General features: G+C 41.2%; 1 pseudogene; it reads right to left on the bottom strand.

Moving 5' to 3' along the window:
- Nucleotides 1-3,205: 3,205 nt before the first annotated feature.
- On the bottom strand, nt 3,206-5,942 carry LOC118009008 (annotated as a pseudogene).
- Between the last annotated feature and the right edge of the window lie 7,117 nt (nt 5,943-13,059).

Here is a 13,059-nt window from a genome sequence, read left to right as displayed (position 1 = left end):
GGAATATTGTGAAGGTGTTCCCCCGACACGGTGCTTGCCTAAGAATCAGGCTTAACTGAGACACCAGAGAGGACTTTCTCTCTCACTCCCATTTCCGTTAGAACCTTTAACATATTAACTACAATTATTTTAACTTCTCTGATACTTTCATCATCTGTGTTATATCCAAGTTTGGCTCTGATGATTGCTTTGTCTCCAGGCTGTGTGTTTCTTGCCTTTTTGTAGGCAGAAGAATTCTATGTTGAAAATGTGATATGTTGTATAGCACAGTTAGATACTGAAGGAAATCTTTTGTACCTTTGGAGAAGAGTGTAGTTACTTCTAGGATTTTAGTGTGGGTATGTCTGCTAGGATTTAGTATTAATCTAGTAAGGAGTTGTACTAAGTTTACTGTTGCTGTAGTTACCCTCAGTGCACCAAGAGCCTTCAAGTCCTTCTACTCATGCCTTGTTTTGATCTCCACTTGGACTTGGGTCTTTCCATTGTGTGGTTCCCTAGAGAAAGTCTGTTTCTTAGAGCTTTCTTAGCTGTATTTCTTTTTTTTTTTTTTTTTAAGATTTTATTTATTTGACAGAGAGAGAGAGAGACAGCGAGAGAGGGAACACAAGCAGGGGGAGTGGGAGAGGGAGAAGCAGGCTTCCTGCTGAGCAGGGAGCCCGATGCAGGGCTCGATCCCAGTACCCTGGGATCATGACCTGAGCCAAAGGCAGACGTTTAACCACTGAGCCACCCAGGCCCCCCTCTTAGCTGTATTTCATGCTTATGTTTTCGTTGAGGCTTGTTGGTGGGTGGGGAGTGGGAGGGAGTAGTTTCCTGATGTCCTTAGTAAGTCTCAGTATTAGGCAGGCACTGTGAACCTGGGTCTCAGGGTTATGTGGCCCTCACAAGAGTTTCTGGCACTCTGCCAGATAGAATGCTGAGCCTAGCACTTATTACTCCAGGGATAGAGATTATTCCTCATTCCCACTCCCCATTCCCACTCCTAGACTTCCCTTCTCCCAGCTGCAGTAGGCTAGAGCTTTGATGTCCTTCCCCCTGCAGATGAAGGCTTTTGCTACTTAGGGGAGATAGAGAGAATGGGTAGGCAAGAGTTTCAATGGCAGTTTCCATATGTTTCTCCCAACTGCAGTGGGTTTTTACCAGTGACCTTAGGCAACATATTTTGATAGTTTTCAGCATGCAAACTAAGGCTTTTGTTTTGTATGGGAGATTGAGAAGATTGGTTTGTATACTTTCAGCAGCCCCTGCTGTCCATTTTCCTCAGTCTTCTCAGGATTCTCCTCAGCTTCCCTGTCAGTGCCTAGTGGTGTTCTAGAAGAAAAGGGTTCAAGCAGGTGTGAAACTCCCAGGTCTGCGACCCCCTAGGACTTCACACTCTCACAGTACTACACACTCAGCCTTTAGCAATTTGTTAAACATGTTTACCTTCATTTTCTTACTGGCTTATGTGACATTTGAAGGCATCTTTCCCAGATAATCAAATGCTCAGGTCCTATGTCTTCTTCTAGGTACCTGTCTCTAGATTTCAAGTTAGTTATTTTCCCAGAAACCTCATTTCATTGATGGTTTCAAGAAAAGTATTTAAGTTGCAGTTTGTCCAGCTTTTTTCTTGTGAGGATGGAAGTGATGCTCTTTCCAAGTCTGTAGATCTCCACACGGAAGCCAGCCATCCTTTTGTTTTCATCCTACCTATATCATTACATTTGCATATAGTTAGGTCATGGTTTTTTGGGTTTTTTTAAAAGATTTTATCCATTTATTCATGAGAGACAGAGAGAGAGAGGCAGAGGGAGAAGCAGGCCCCCAAGGAGCAGGGAGCCCGACGTGGGACTCGATCCCAGGACCCTGGGATCATGACCTGAGCCGAAGGCAGACGCCCAACCATCTGAGCCACCCAGGTGCCCCTAGGTCATGGTTTTTAATTTTGATAGTCTTTGTTCTTTAATTGATGTAGTTAGGCCATTTAAATTTCGTGGATTATTGATGTTTGGATTTAGACCTACCATGTTATTGTTTTCTGTTTTTCATTCCTGTTTTACCTTTACTGCCTTGTTTTGGTTTATTTAAAACTTTTCAATATCCCATTTCAATATATCTGTTGTGAGTTTGACTATATCTTTTTTTTTTTTTTTAAAGATTTTTTATTTATTTATTTGAGAGAGAGAATGAGATAGAGCATGAGGGGGGCAGGGCCAGAGGGAGAAGCAGACTCCCTGCTGAGCAGGGAGCCCGATGCGGGGACTCAATCCCGGGATTCCAGGATCATGACCTGAGCCGAAGGCAGTCGCTTAACCAACTGAGCCACCCAGGCGCCCCTAATTTGACTATATCTTTGCATGTGGTTTTATAGTAGTTGCTCTAGGAATTACAAAGTACATATTTAACTTTTCATTTTCCACTTAGAATCAATATTTTCTCATTTTAGTTCAAATGTAGAAAACTTGCCACCTTATAGGCCTCTTTACCATCTCCTCTTTAGGCTATAGTTGTCTGATTGGTTACATTCACATATGTTGAAAACTAGACAAATGTTATAATTTTTTTCTCATTAAACTTTTGTTTTAATGGGTCTCAAAATTCTGTGACAGATTTTTGGTCAAGTTGTTTCCATTAAAAAGTACTGAGTTTAAAAACTAATGACTTGGGGTGCCTGGGTGGTTCAGTTGTTAAGCGTCTGCCTTCGGCTCAGGTCATGATCCCAGGGTCCTGGGATCGAGCCCCGCATCGGGCTCCCTGCTCAGCGGGAAGCCTGCTTCTCCCTCTCCCACTCCCCTTGCTTGTGTTCCCTCTCTCGCTGTGTCTCTCTCTCAAATAAAGAAATAAAATCTAAAAAAACAAAACAAAACAAAAAACTAATGACTTAAATGCCACACACACACAAAAACCCCCAAATGGTCCACAAAACATTCTCCTTTCCTTCTGAAGGTTTTACAATGCATTATCATTAACCAGTTTTTTACTATTAAACTTAAATGGCCAATTAACATAAACAGTTCCTTTTTTTTTAAGATTTTATTTATTTGACAGAAACACAGCGAGAGAGGGAACACAAGCAGGGGGAGTGGGAGAGGGAGAAGCAGGCTTCCCGCGGAGCAGGGAGCCCAATGCGGGGCTCGATCCCAGGACCCTGGGATCATGACCTGAGCCTAAGGCAGATGCTTAACGACTGAGCCACCCAGGCGCCCCAACGCAAACAGTTCTGACACCATTCTTCCAACACTGATTAAGACTGGGGTGGCAGGTATTGGGGATAATATTCATTTAGCCTTCTGAGCTCTCTGGGCAGACTTGGTGACCTTGTCTGCTCCAGCTGCCTTCTTGTCCACTGCTTTGATGACACCCACAGCAACCGTCGGTCTCATGTCATGAACAACAAAATGAACAGGATAGTCTGTCATGAATAGTCATGAACAGGATAGTCAGAGAAGCTCTCAACACAAATAGGCTTGCCAAGAACCGTATCAACAATGGCAGCATCACCAGATTTCAAGAACTTGGGACCATCTTCCAGCTTTTTTCCAGAACGATGATCTATCTTCTCCTTCAGCTCAGCAAACTTGCAAGCAATGTGAGCTGGGTCACAATCCAGCACAGGGGCATATCCAGCACTGATTCGGCCTGGATGGTTCAGGATAATCACCTGAGCTGTAAAGCCAGCTGCTTCCATTGGTGGGTCACTTTTGCTGTCACCAGCCACATTGCCACAATGAACATCATTGACAGATACATTCTTTTTTTTTAATTTTTTTTATTATTATGTTATGTTTGACAGATACATTCTTGACATTGAAGCCCACATTGTCCCCAGGAAGAGCCTCACTCAAAGCTTCATGGTGCATTTCAACAGACCTTATACTTCAGTTGTAACATTGACTGGAGCAAAGGTGACCACCGTGCCAGGTTTAAGAACACCAGTCTCCACTCGGCCCACGGGGACAGTACCAATACCACCGATTTTGTAGACGTCCTCGAGAGGCAGGTGCAAGGGCTTATCAGTTGGATGAGTTGGTGGTAGAATACAGTCCAGAGCTTCATGCATTGTGGTTCCACTGGCATTCCCATCTTTACAGTGACTTTCCATCCCTTGAACCAAGGCATGTTAGCACTGGGCTCCAGCATGTTGTCACCATTCCAACCAGAAATTGGCACAAATGCTACTGTGTTGAGGTTGTAGCCAATTTTCTTAATGTAGGTGGTGCCTTCCTTAACAATTTCCTAATATCTCTTCTAGCTGTAGGGTGGGTGGCTCAGTGGAATCCATTTTGTTAACACCAACAATAACTTCATTGAGGATGTACTTGGGTATCCTAATTTTGCATCAATACCACAGAAAATGACACATCTTCCAGAGCTAGATACACTTTCATCAGAAAGGCCGAGATCCTTTATAACTTGGCTTAGGGACAACAGACCATTAAGCCCAGTTCTTCACGTGGTAAAAGATGAGAGTCCTGCCAAAACGGAATTTTTTCAACATTTGATTGAAGACCGAACAGAAGCCGCATTCTCTTATTATGAATTTTTGCTTCACATTCAGCAACAGATTTGTAAGTGAAGTAGAATAAAGTTTGAGTAAGAAGGAAAAGACCCATAGCCTAGGTAAAGCATCATCTGTCAGAGAAGCATGATAGGATATTTGAAATGAAGGCATTTGCTGTTACAAGACACAATGCATAGCATAGCACCCTGAGGCTTTGGCAGAAGGTAAAGGGGAAGAAAGAACCTGACAGATTTTCTTCAGCCTGAATTAATGGTAATGATGATGCTCTTTCACCGAGGCTCTTTTGAGTTGGTTTCTACACATTTCCAGTAGTGCAGCAGTACAATGCTCCGTCCATTGCAAGCCAGCACATTTGTGTAGCTCTGTGGAATGATATGTCATAATGTCAAATTAGATCAGTCCCTTTTTCTGATAATCAATATAACATTTCTGGACTTGAACTCTGACAAGAGATGCCAAAAGGCAGTGGTACCGTGTTACTTGTTTATATGAATTACTTTTTAACAAGGAATGATTTGTATTCATGAATTCAGTATTTTCCCTGTAAAAACAGTAGCATTTCAGTACATGAACTATAGAAAAATATATATATAATGTACATAAATGTTACATTTGTAAAGAAAATGTAAAAATGTAACTACAAAATATGAATTGCTTAAACTGTGCTGCATTGTTGGATGACAACCCTTTTTGTCACAGTTAGAGAATGAGGTTGACTAATGCGTATTATGAATTGAGTCCACAAAAGAAATACAAAACTCTTTGTAATTCTGTTAAATCTTTTATGTGGATTTATTTATGATCAGCCTACTAATTAAAAATATCTTGCTTGACGATAAAAAAAGCGAGAAGGGCATGCTCATGGGTCTGCCATTCTTGGAGATACCAGCTTCAAATTCACCAACACCAGCAGCAACAATCAGGACAGCACAGTCAGCCTGAGATGTGCCTGTGATCACGTTTCTTATAAAGTCTCTGTGTCCTGGGGCATCAATGATCATTGCATAATACTGCTGGTCTCAAATTTCCACAGGGAGATATCAATGGTGATACCACATTCACGTTCAGCTTTCAGTTTATCCAAGACCCAGGCATACTTGAAGGGGCCCTTTTCCATCTCAGCAGCCTCCTTCTCAAAATTTTTTTTTTTAAGATTTTATTTATTTATTCATTAGAGACAGAGAGAGAGGCAGAGGGAGAAGCAGGCTCCCAAGGAGCAGGGAGCCCGATGCGGGACTCGATCCCACCTGGGATCATGACCTGAGCCGAAGGCAGACGCTTAACCATCTGAGCCACCCAGGCGCCCTTTCTCAAATTTTTTGATAGTTCTTTTGTTGATCCCACCACATTTGTAGATCAGATGACCAGTAGTGGTAGACTTGCCCGATTCTACATGTCCAGTGATGATGATGATGCTGATGTGAGTCTTTTCCTTTCCCATTTTGGTTTAGGTTTAGGGATAGTTTTCATGACATCTGTGTTCTGGTGGCAAACCCATTGTGAAAAAAAGCCAGACAATGTTATAAATTTTACTTTTAAGTGTCAAACATGCCTTAAAGAACCGGGGAGGAAAAGAATCATCTATTATATTTACCCAGATATTTACCATTTCTGGGTCCCTAGGTTTGAATCTGAGTTATGTGGTATTAGTGTTGAGAGTGTGAGGCTTCTGAATACTTTATCTGTGTAGGGTATGAGGTCCCGCAAATCTTTGAGATCAGCTTTATAAGGCTTAATGAGGCTTATGAGCTTTATAAGGTTTATGAGGTACATGGGGGTTTGCATTCAAGGTGTGAGAGCCCTAAAATTTTAGAGGGTCTGTGTTTCATGTTTAGATTTGATGCATTTGGGGTCTGTGCTCAAGGAGTATGGCCCTTGAACACTTAGAGTGCCTATGCTCCAAGATTTTTGTGTAAGGTATTTGGAGTTCATGTTCAGGGTATAAGATTTCTGAACTCTTTGAGGTCTGTGGCTCAAGGTTTTGACTCTAAAGTATCTGGTTGTCTGTGACCACAGTGTGAGGTCTCTGAAGTCTTTGAAAATTTGTGTTGTAAGGTTTGAACCTAAGGTCATTGTGGGTCTATGATCAGAGTGTGAGGCCTCTCATACCTTTTAGTGTCTTTCTTTTAATGTTTGAGTCTGAGGTGTTTGGCGAGTCTCTGCTCAGGGTTAGAGGTCTCCAAAACCTGTAGGGGTCTGTTTCCAAAGGCTTAAGTTTCATGTATCTGGAGGTCTGCATTCATGGCATGAGGTCTCTGTACTTTCCGAGGATCTGTGTCCCAAAGATTCAGCCTGAGTTATTTATAGGTCTGTATTCAGAGTTTGAAGACTCTGAGATTTCCAGCTTCTGTTCTGTGGGTTTAGTCTTAGGAATTAAGAGACTTGTTTTCAGGGTGTATGATCTTTGAACTTTTAGAATGTCTGAGTCCCACATTTCGGTCTGAGGTATTTGGGGGTCTGTGTTCAGAAAGTGAGGTCCATGAATTCTTTGAAAGTCTTTGTTCCAAGTTTTTTGCCTGAGGTGTTTGGAAGTCCATGCTTAGGGTAGGAAGTCTCTGATCTCCCTAAAGGCATATATTCCAGGTTTTGAGTCAGATATTTAGAGGTGTGTGTTCATGTTCTCTGAAAATTTTCAGGGTCACTCCAAAGGTTTGAGTCTGAAGTAACTGCTGGTTTGTGTTCAGGGTATGAGGCCTTCTGAAATTTTTCAGGGTCTGCAGTGTAAGGTTTAAATCTGAGGTAACTGGGGGTCTGTGATCAAGTTGTAAAGTCTTTGAAACCTTTAGCCTGGATCCCAAGTTTCAGAGGTATTTTTGCCCTGTGTTCAAAGAATAAGGTTCTTGAAATCTTTTAAGTTCTAGGTTCCAAGTTTTTTGTCTGAGTTGTTTAGATGTCCCTGTTCGGGATGTGAGGTCTCTGAACTCTTTAAGAATCTACGTTCAAAGGTTTAAATCTGAGATATTTGGAGGTCTGTGTTCATGGGATAAGGACTCTGAAGTCTTTGAGGGTTTGTGCCAAGGTTTAAAACAGGGGTTCTGGGAGTCTGTGATCAGGGCATAAGAGGTATCTGAACTTATTAACTGTCTGTGCTCCAGAGTTTGATCTGAAGTATTTTGGGGTCTGTGATCTGAGTGTGAGGTCGCTCCAGGCTATAACGATGTTGGTGCGAAAGTTTGTGTTCTATAGGGCTGTGACTTCTGGGTTGGAGGTTCTGAAACATTTTGATGAACTGCATTCCCAGGTTTCCATCTAATGTTGCAGGGGATCTGGGTTTGTGAATTCAGGGATTTGTGGCTGGAGTATGAGGACTCTGAAATTGCTGAGGGTCTTTAATACGAATTTTGAATCTGAGCTTCTGGAGTCTGTATTCAGCATGTGAGCATTCTGACCTTTGAAGGTCTATGTTGGCAGGTCAAGGTCTTAAGTGTTTGGCGGTGCATGTTCAGGTGGTGCCTGAGGTATCTGACTCTGAAGTTTTTGTTTTTTTTACGGCTGATTTTGAGGTATTCGTGCATCAATATTTTGAGAGTAAGGTTTTGAAGTCTTTGAGGGTCTATGATAATGCATTTGATGTATTTGTATGTCTGTGTTTAGAGTTTTAGTTCTGTAAAATCTTTAAGGGTCTGTGTTCCAAGATGTGAGGCCTTTTATGTCTGTTTTCTGGGTGTAATACTCACAAATCTTGTAGGGCCTTATTCTAATGTTTATATGACATATATGGATTTTTTTAAAGGAGTAAGTTTATTGAACTTGTTGAGGGTCTGTGTCAAGGTTGGAATCTCAGGTATTTGTAAGGATGTATACTGGGTATGAGGTCTATGCATTCATTGAAGGTCTAAGTTCCAAATATTGAATCACCAATATTCAGAGGTATGTCCAGATTGTAATGACATAGTATATTCTCATGGTATGTGTTCCAAGGTTGGAGTCTGAGGTGTTTGGGGTCTCTTTTCAAGGATGGAGGAGCCTGACCTTTTTGAGGGTTTGTTTCCCAAGTTTGCTTCCAAGTTTTTTGGTTTTGTTTTGTTTTTTGGCATCTAAGCTCAGGGTGTGAGGTTCTGAACTTAAGAGGGTCGGTGCTCCAAGAGTAGTGTGTGTGGTATTTGGTTACTGATGTTTAGGGTGTGAAGTCTCTGAAATCTTTGAGGTCCTTTGAATGTGAAGTTTTGGGGGTCTGTGTTCGGGGTATGAGGTCTCTGAATTCTTTGGGACCTGTGTTCCAAGATTTGACTCTGAGGTAACTGAATGAAGTACCATTTCCTATTGAGAGGTCCTATATATACATAGCCAAAGGGTGGTAGGAACTTTTTTTTTTTTTAACATCATAAGCACACTTCCAAAATAGTGTCTGTAAATTCAAATGTCCTAAATAAACCTTGCTTGTTATAGATTTCCATTATATTTTCTGAGGGGAAAAATGTCCTGAAGATATTGTAATGGTTGTTTTTAAAATGCAGCACATAATTGGCAGGAAAAGTGTTTCCAGGAAAAATACATTGTTTATAGTAACACAGTCTTCCATTAGCAGTTGTTTTAGAAGAACTCTTTGTGGATATTATATTTTTCTAAACCAAACTGTACTCTAGCTCTGCATTAAAATATCAGGACTATGTTTAAAGCATGCCTCAAATACCACATCCTGTACAAAACTTTCTTGGTCTTATAGATGCTAAAATGTTACCTAAAACCTTTCTGGAAATCCAGCCCACTCACACACATACCTCCCACCTCTAGCCAAAGGCAGAGTAGATTGTTCACCCTTCTTCACTCCTGTGGCATTATAATAATACATATTTTCTGTGAGATTTCATTTCACTCTGTCTGCTGTGCCTCCTCCCACTGAGAGCAGGGACAGAGACTATAACTTCTTTCGATATTTTTAGTTCCTTCCACGGTGCCTGACCTACAGTGGGTGGTAGTTATTTATTCATCTATTATTCTAATAAATCATCATGCCTTTAATTCTCTTTACCTGAATCCATTCTGTCATGTTACTAACAGTGTTGATCTGGTTTTGAAAAGAAGCGTTCATAAAGGGACCTGTGGTGGAAACTGGGATGCACCACCCAGATCCCCCTTCAGACAGCTGTCAGCCCCCTTCAGGGATTGTCCCAACTGGAGAGAGCTGCTTCACTCAAGGTCACACTCCTTCCCTGGATGGCCTACATTTAATGACTGATCAATAGGGGGATATAGGGTGCCTGGGTGGCTCAGTTACTTAAGCGACTGCCTTCGGCTCAGGTCATGATCCTGGAGTCCTGGGATCGAGTCCCACATCGGGCTCCTGGCTCAGCGGGGAGCCTGCTTCTCCCTCTGACCCTCTCCCCTCTCATGCTATTTCTCTCTCTCTCTCAAATAAATAAATAAATAAAATCTTTTTTAAAAATAGGGGGATATAAAGGTATGACCATCTAACCCCAACCTGGGATAACTTTGATGGGCACTCAAGGGCTTCCCAAGGGGTCAGCCATGGCAGTAATAGGGCCTGCATCACCTTTCAGCTTCTCCCTCTACCCATCCTGGTTACATTGTCAAATTTGTTGGCTGGAAGTTGTTCATTCTGTTTTCTTATTGCCATTTTAATGTCTATAGGGTCTCTGTTGATAACCCCATGTATGTTCTTGATATCAGTGATTTGTTTCCTCTCCCTAGTCTTACTCAGTCTAACTAGAAGTTTGTTAATTTTGTTGATCTTTTCCAAGTTCTGACTTTTGGCTTTGTTCATTTTCTCTAATGTCTGTTTCCAATAAAGTTTATTTCTGCTCTTTATTATTTCCTTCCTTCTCGTTACCAGGGATTAACTTTGCTCTTCTTTTTCTGGCTTCTTAAAGAGAGAATTTAGGTCACTGATTTTACATACTTTTTTTCAAATATTATCATTTAAAGCTATAAATTTTCCTCTAAGCATTCCTTTCGTTCAATCCCATGAATTTTGATCTGTTCTACTTTCACTGTCATTCAGCTCAAAATATTTTCTAATTTCCCTCATGATTTCATCTTTGACCCATAAATCATTTTAAAATATGTTGTTTAGGGACACCTGGGTGGCTCAGTTGGTTAAGCCTCTGCATTTGGCCCAGGTCATGATCCCAGGGTCCTGGGATGGAGTCCCCACATCAGGCTCCCTTGCTCAGCAGGGATCCTGCTTCTCCCTCTGCCTGCCACTCCCCCCTGCTTGTGCTCTCTCTCTCTCTCTCTCCCTGACAAATAAATAAATAAAATCTTTAAAAAAAATAAAGTATGTTGTTTAATTTCCAGATTTAGGGGGTTTCCAATATATCATATAATTGACTTGTGATCTAATTCAACTGTAATCATAGAATATGCTCTGTATAATTTTGGCCCTTTAAAATTTATCAAGATATGCTTTAAGGTCCAACCTATGGTCTATTGTGGTGAAAGGTATGATGTGCACTTGAAGACTGTATATTCTACAATTGTTGGATAGAGCATTCTATAGATGTCATTTAAGTCAAGGTGGTTGGGGCGCCTGGGTGGCTCAGTGGGTTGAGCATCTGCCTTCGGTTCAGGTCATAATTCCAGGGACCTGGGATCGAGCCCCGCAGTGGGCTCCTTGCTCAGCGGGGAGCCTGCTTCTCCCTCTCCTGCTCCCTCTATGCTATATATCTCTCTCTCTCAAACAAATAAAATCTTTAAAAAAAAAAAAAGCTTTAAGTCAAGGTGGTTGATAGCAGTGCTTAAACCATCTGTGTCTTCACTGATTTCATTTTTGGTCTAGTCATTGTATCAACTAAAGAGGGTGTTCAGATTTCCTGCCATGATTCTGTCAATTTCTGCTTCATGTATATTGAGGCTCTATTATTAGGTACATACATATTTATGATTGTTATATCTTTCTAAGGAACTGTCCCTTCATCATTATGACATTTTCCTTTTACTGTCTTCAAGTCTGCTTTATCTGGTTTATAATATCCACTCCATCCTTCTTATGTTTTTTGGTGTGTATAATATAACTTTTTCCATTCACTTACTTTCAAACCCTCTGTAGCTTTATATTTAAAGTCTGTGTTTCTTGTGTGTAGCACTTAGTAGGGCCTTGCTTTTTATCTCCTCTGTGCATCTCTATGTTTTATTGTTTATGCCACTAACATTTGATGTAATAATTGATAGGATTGTGTTCAGGGATATCAGGTTATTAGGAAGGGAGGTTGTTCTGTGTGTCCCCTCTGGTTTTTGTTTTATTTGGTTTTTTTTAATTTATTTTTTTGCTTGTTTATCTGTTCTCTTCCCTCTTCCCCGCCTTCTTTTGGATTATTTGAATATTTTTGGTCAGCTGAAGAAACCCCAAACCAGGAATGGTATTTAGGATAGCAGTAAACAGGCATTAAGTTCCCTGTGAGAGACAACAGTGTTACATCATTCATCAAAATTAAGAAAAAATGGTCACTCCACCCTTAGAGATATTTGTCTGTGTTGTTCGCTGAAGTTTTCCCAACTCCTAGAATAATCCCTAGGCACATAGTAGGTGCTTAATAAGGATTGGCTGAATGACGAAACTCTTTGACCAAGCAATCCTACTTGTAAGAATATATAATAAACCCTCTCGGGGCGCCTGGGGGGGCTCAGCCGTTAAGCGTCTGCCTTCAGCTCTGGTCATGATCCCAGGGTCCCAGGATCGAGTCCCGCATCGGGCTCCCTGCTTGACAGGAAGCCTGCTTCTCCCTCTCCCACTCCGCCTGCTTGTGTTCCTGCTCTCGCTATCTCTCTCTGTCAAATAAATAAAATCTTAAAAAAAAAAAACCTCTCACACACACAGAGAGAGAGCTATGTGCACAAGACAGAAGGAGAAAACAACTGGTAAAAACATTAAATGTCTATTAATAGCCAACAGCGTACATTGGAAGGTAAATGAGTGATGAGTGTTCATGTTATGCCATGGAGCACAAGTGAGCTGCAAAACAGAATAAGGGGGATTGATCTGTACTGGCTAGGATTTCTCCATGACATATCATTAATGGGTTGCAAGTGGGTAATGCTCATAGTGGGACCTTGTTAGTGTGTGTGTGTGATGTGTGAGAGCAGAGAAAAATGTCTGGAATAAAACACCTTTAACTGACCCCACTTTAACTAACCTGTGAGGTGGGGAAGAATGGGGTAGATGATAATAGCCTAATGTAGTCCATGTATTTAGATACCATTTGAAGCTTCTCCAGTAGACTATATTCATGTATTTTCTGTGTACATATTTCTAAAGGAAAGACATATACTGAAAACAATACTGGCACTACAGGGCTGTGTGAGATTGGGGATATGAGGAGCATAGAGGGATAGGGTCTCAAACTCATAGGGACATGTAACTATAGATCATGAGAGAAATCCCTCATCCTGACTTCCATTTAGACCATGAGCCCTTTAAGAAAAATGTCTATTTTGTAATTCTTTACCAAATAGTCCTCTTCTCATATTATCCATATCAATCAATGGCACCATCACCCATTTCATTTCCCAACACAGAAACCTGCTCTCAACATTTTACACCTACCTCTTCTTCACCCCAAGTCCAAATCCTTGCTGAGTTCAGTTCGTCTTACTTCCCA

The sequence above is a fragment of the Mirounga leonina genome, unplaced genomic scaffold (genome assembly GCF_011800145.1).
Source record: "Mirounga leonina isolate KUSES-001 unplaced genomic scaffold, KU_Mleo_1.0 Mir_101609, whole genome shotgun sequence".
In the NCBI taxonomy this organism is placed as follows: Eukaryota; Metazoa; Chordata; class Mammalia; order Carnivora; family Phocidae; genus Mirounga; species Mirounga leonina.
Note: the sequence above shows the minus strand (reverse complement) of the source record. Positions and strands in the feature narration are given on the sequence as shown.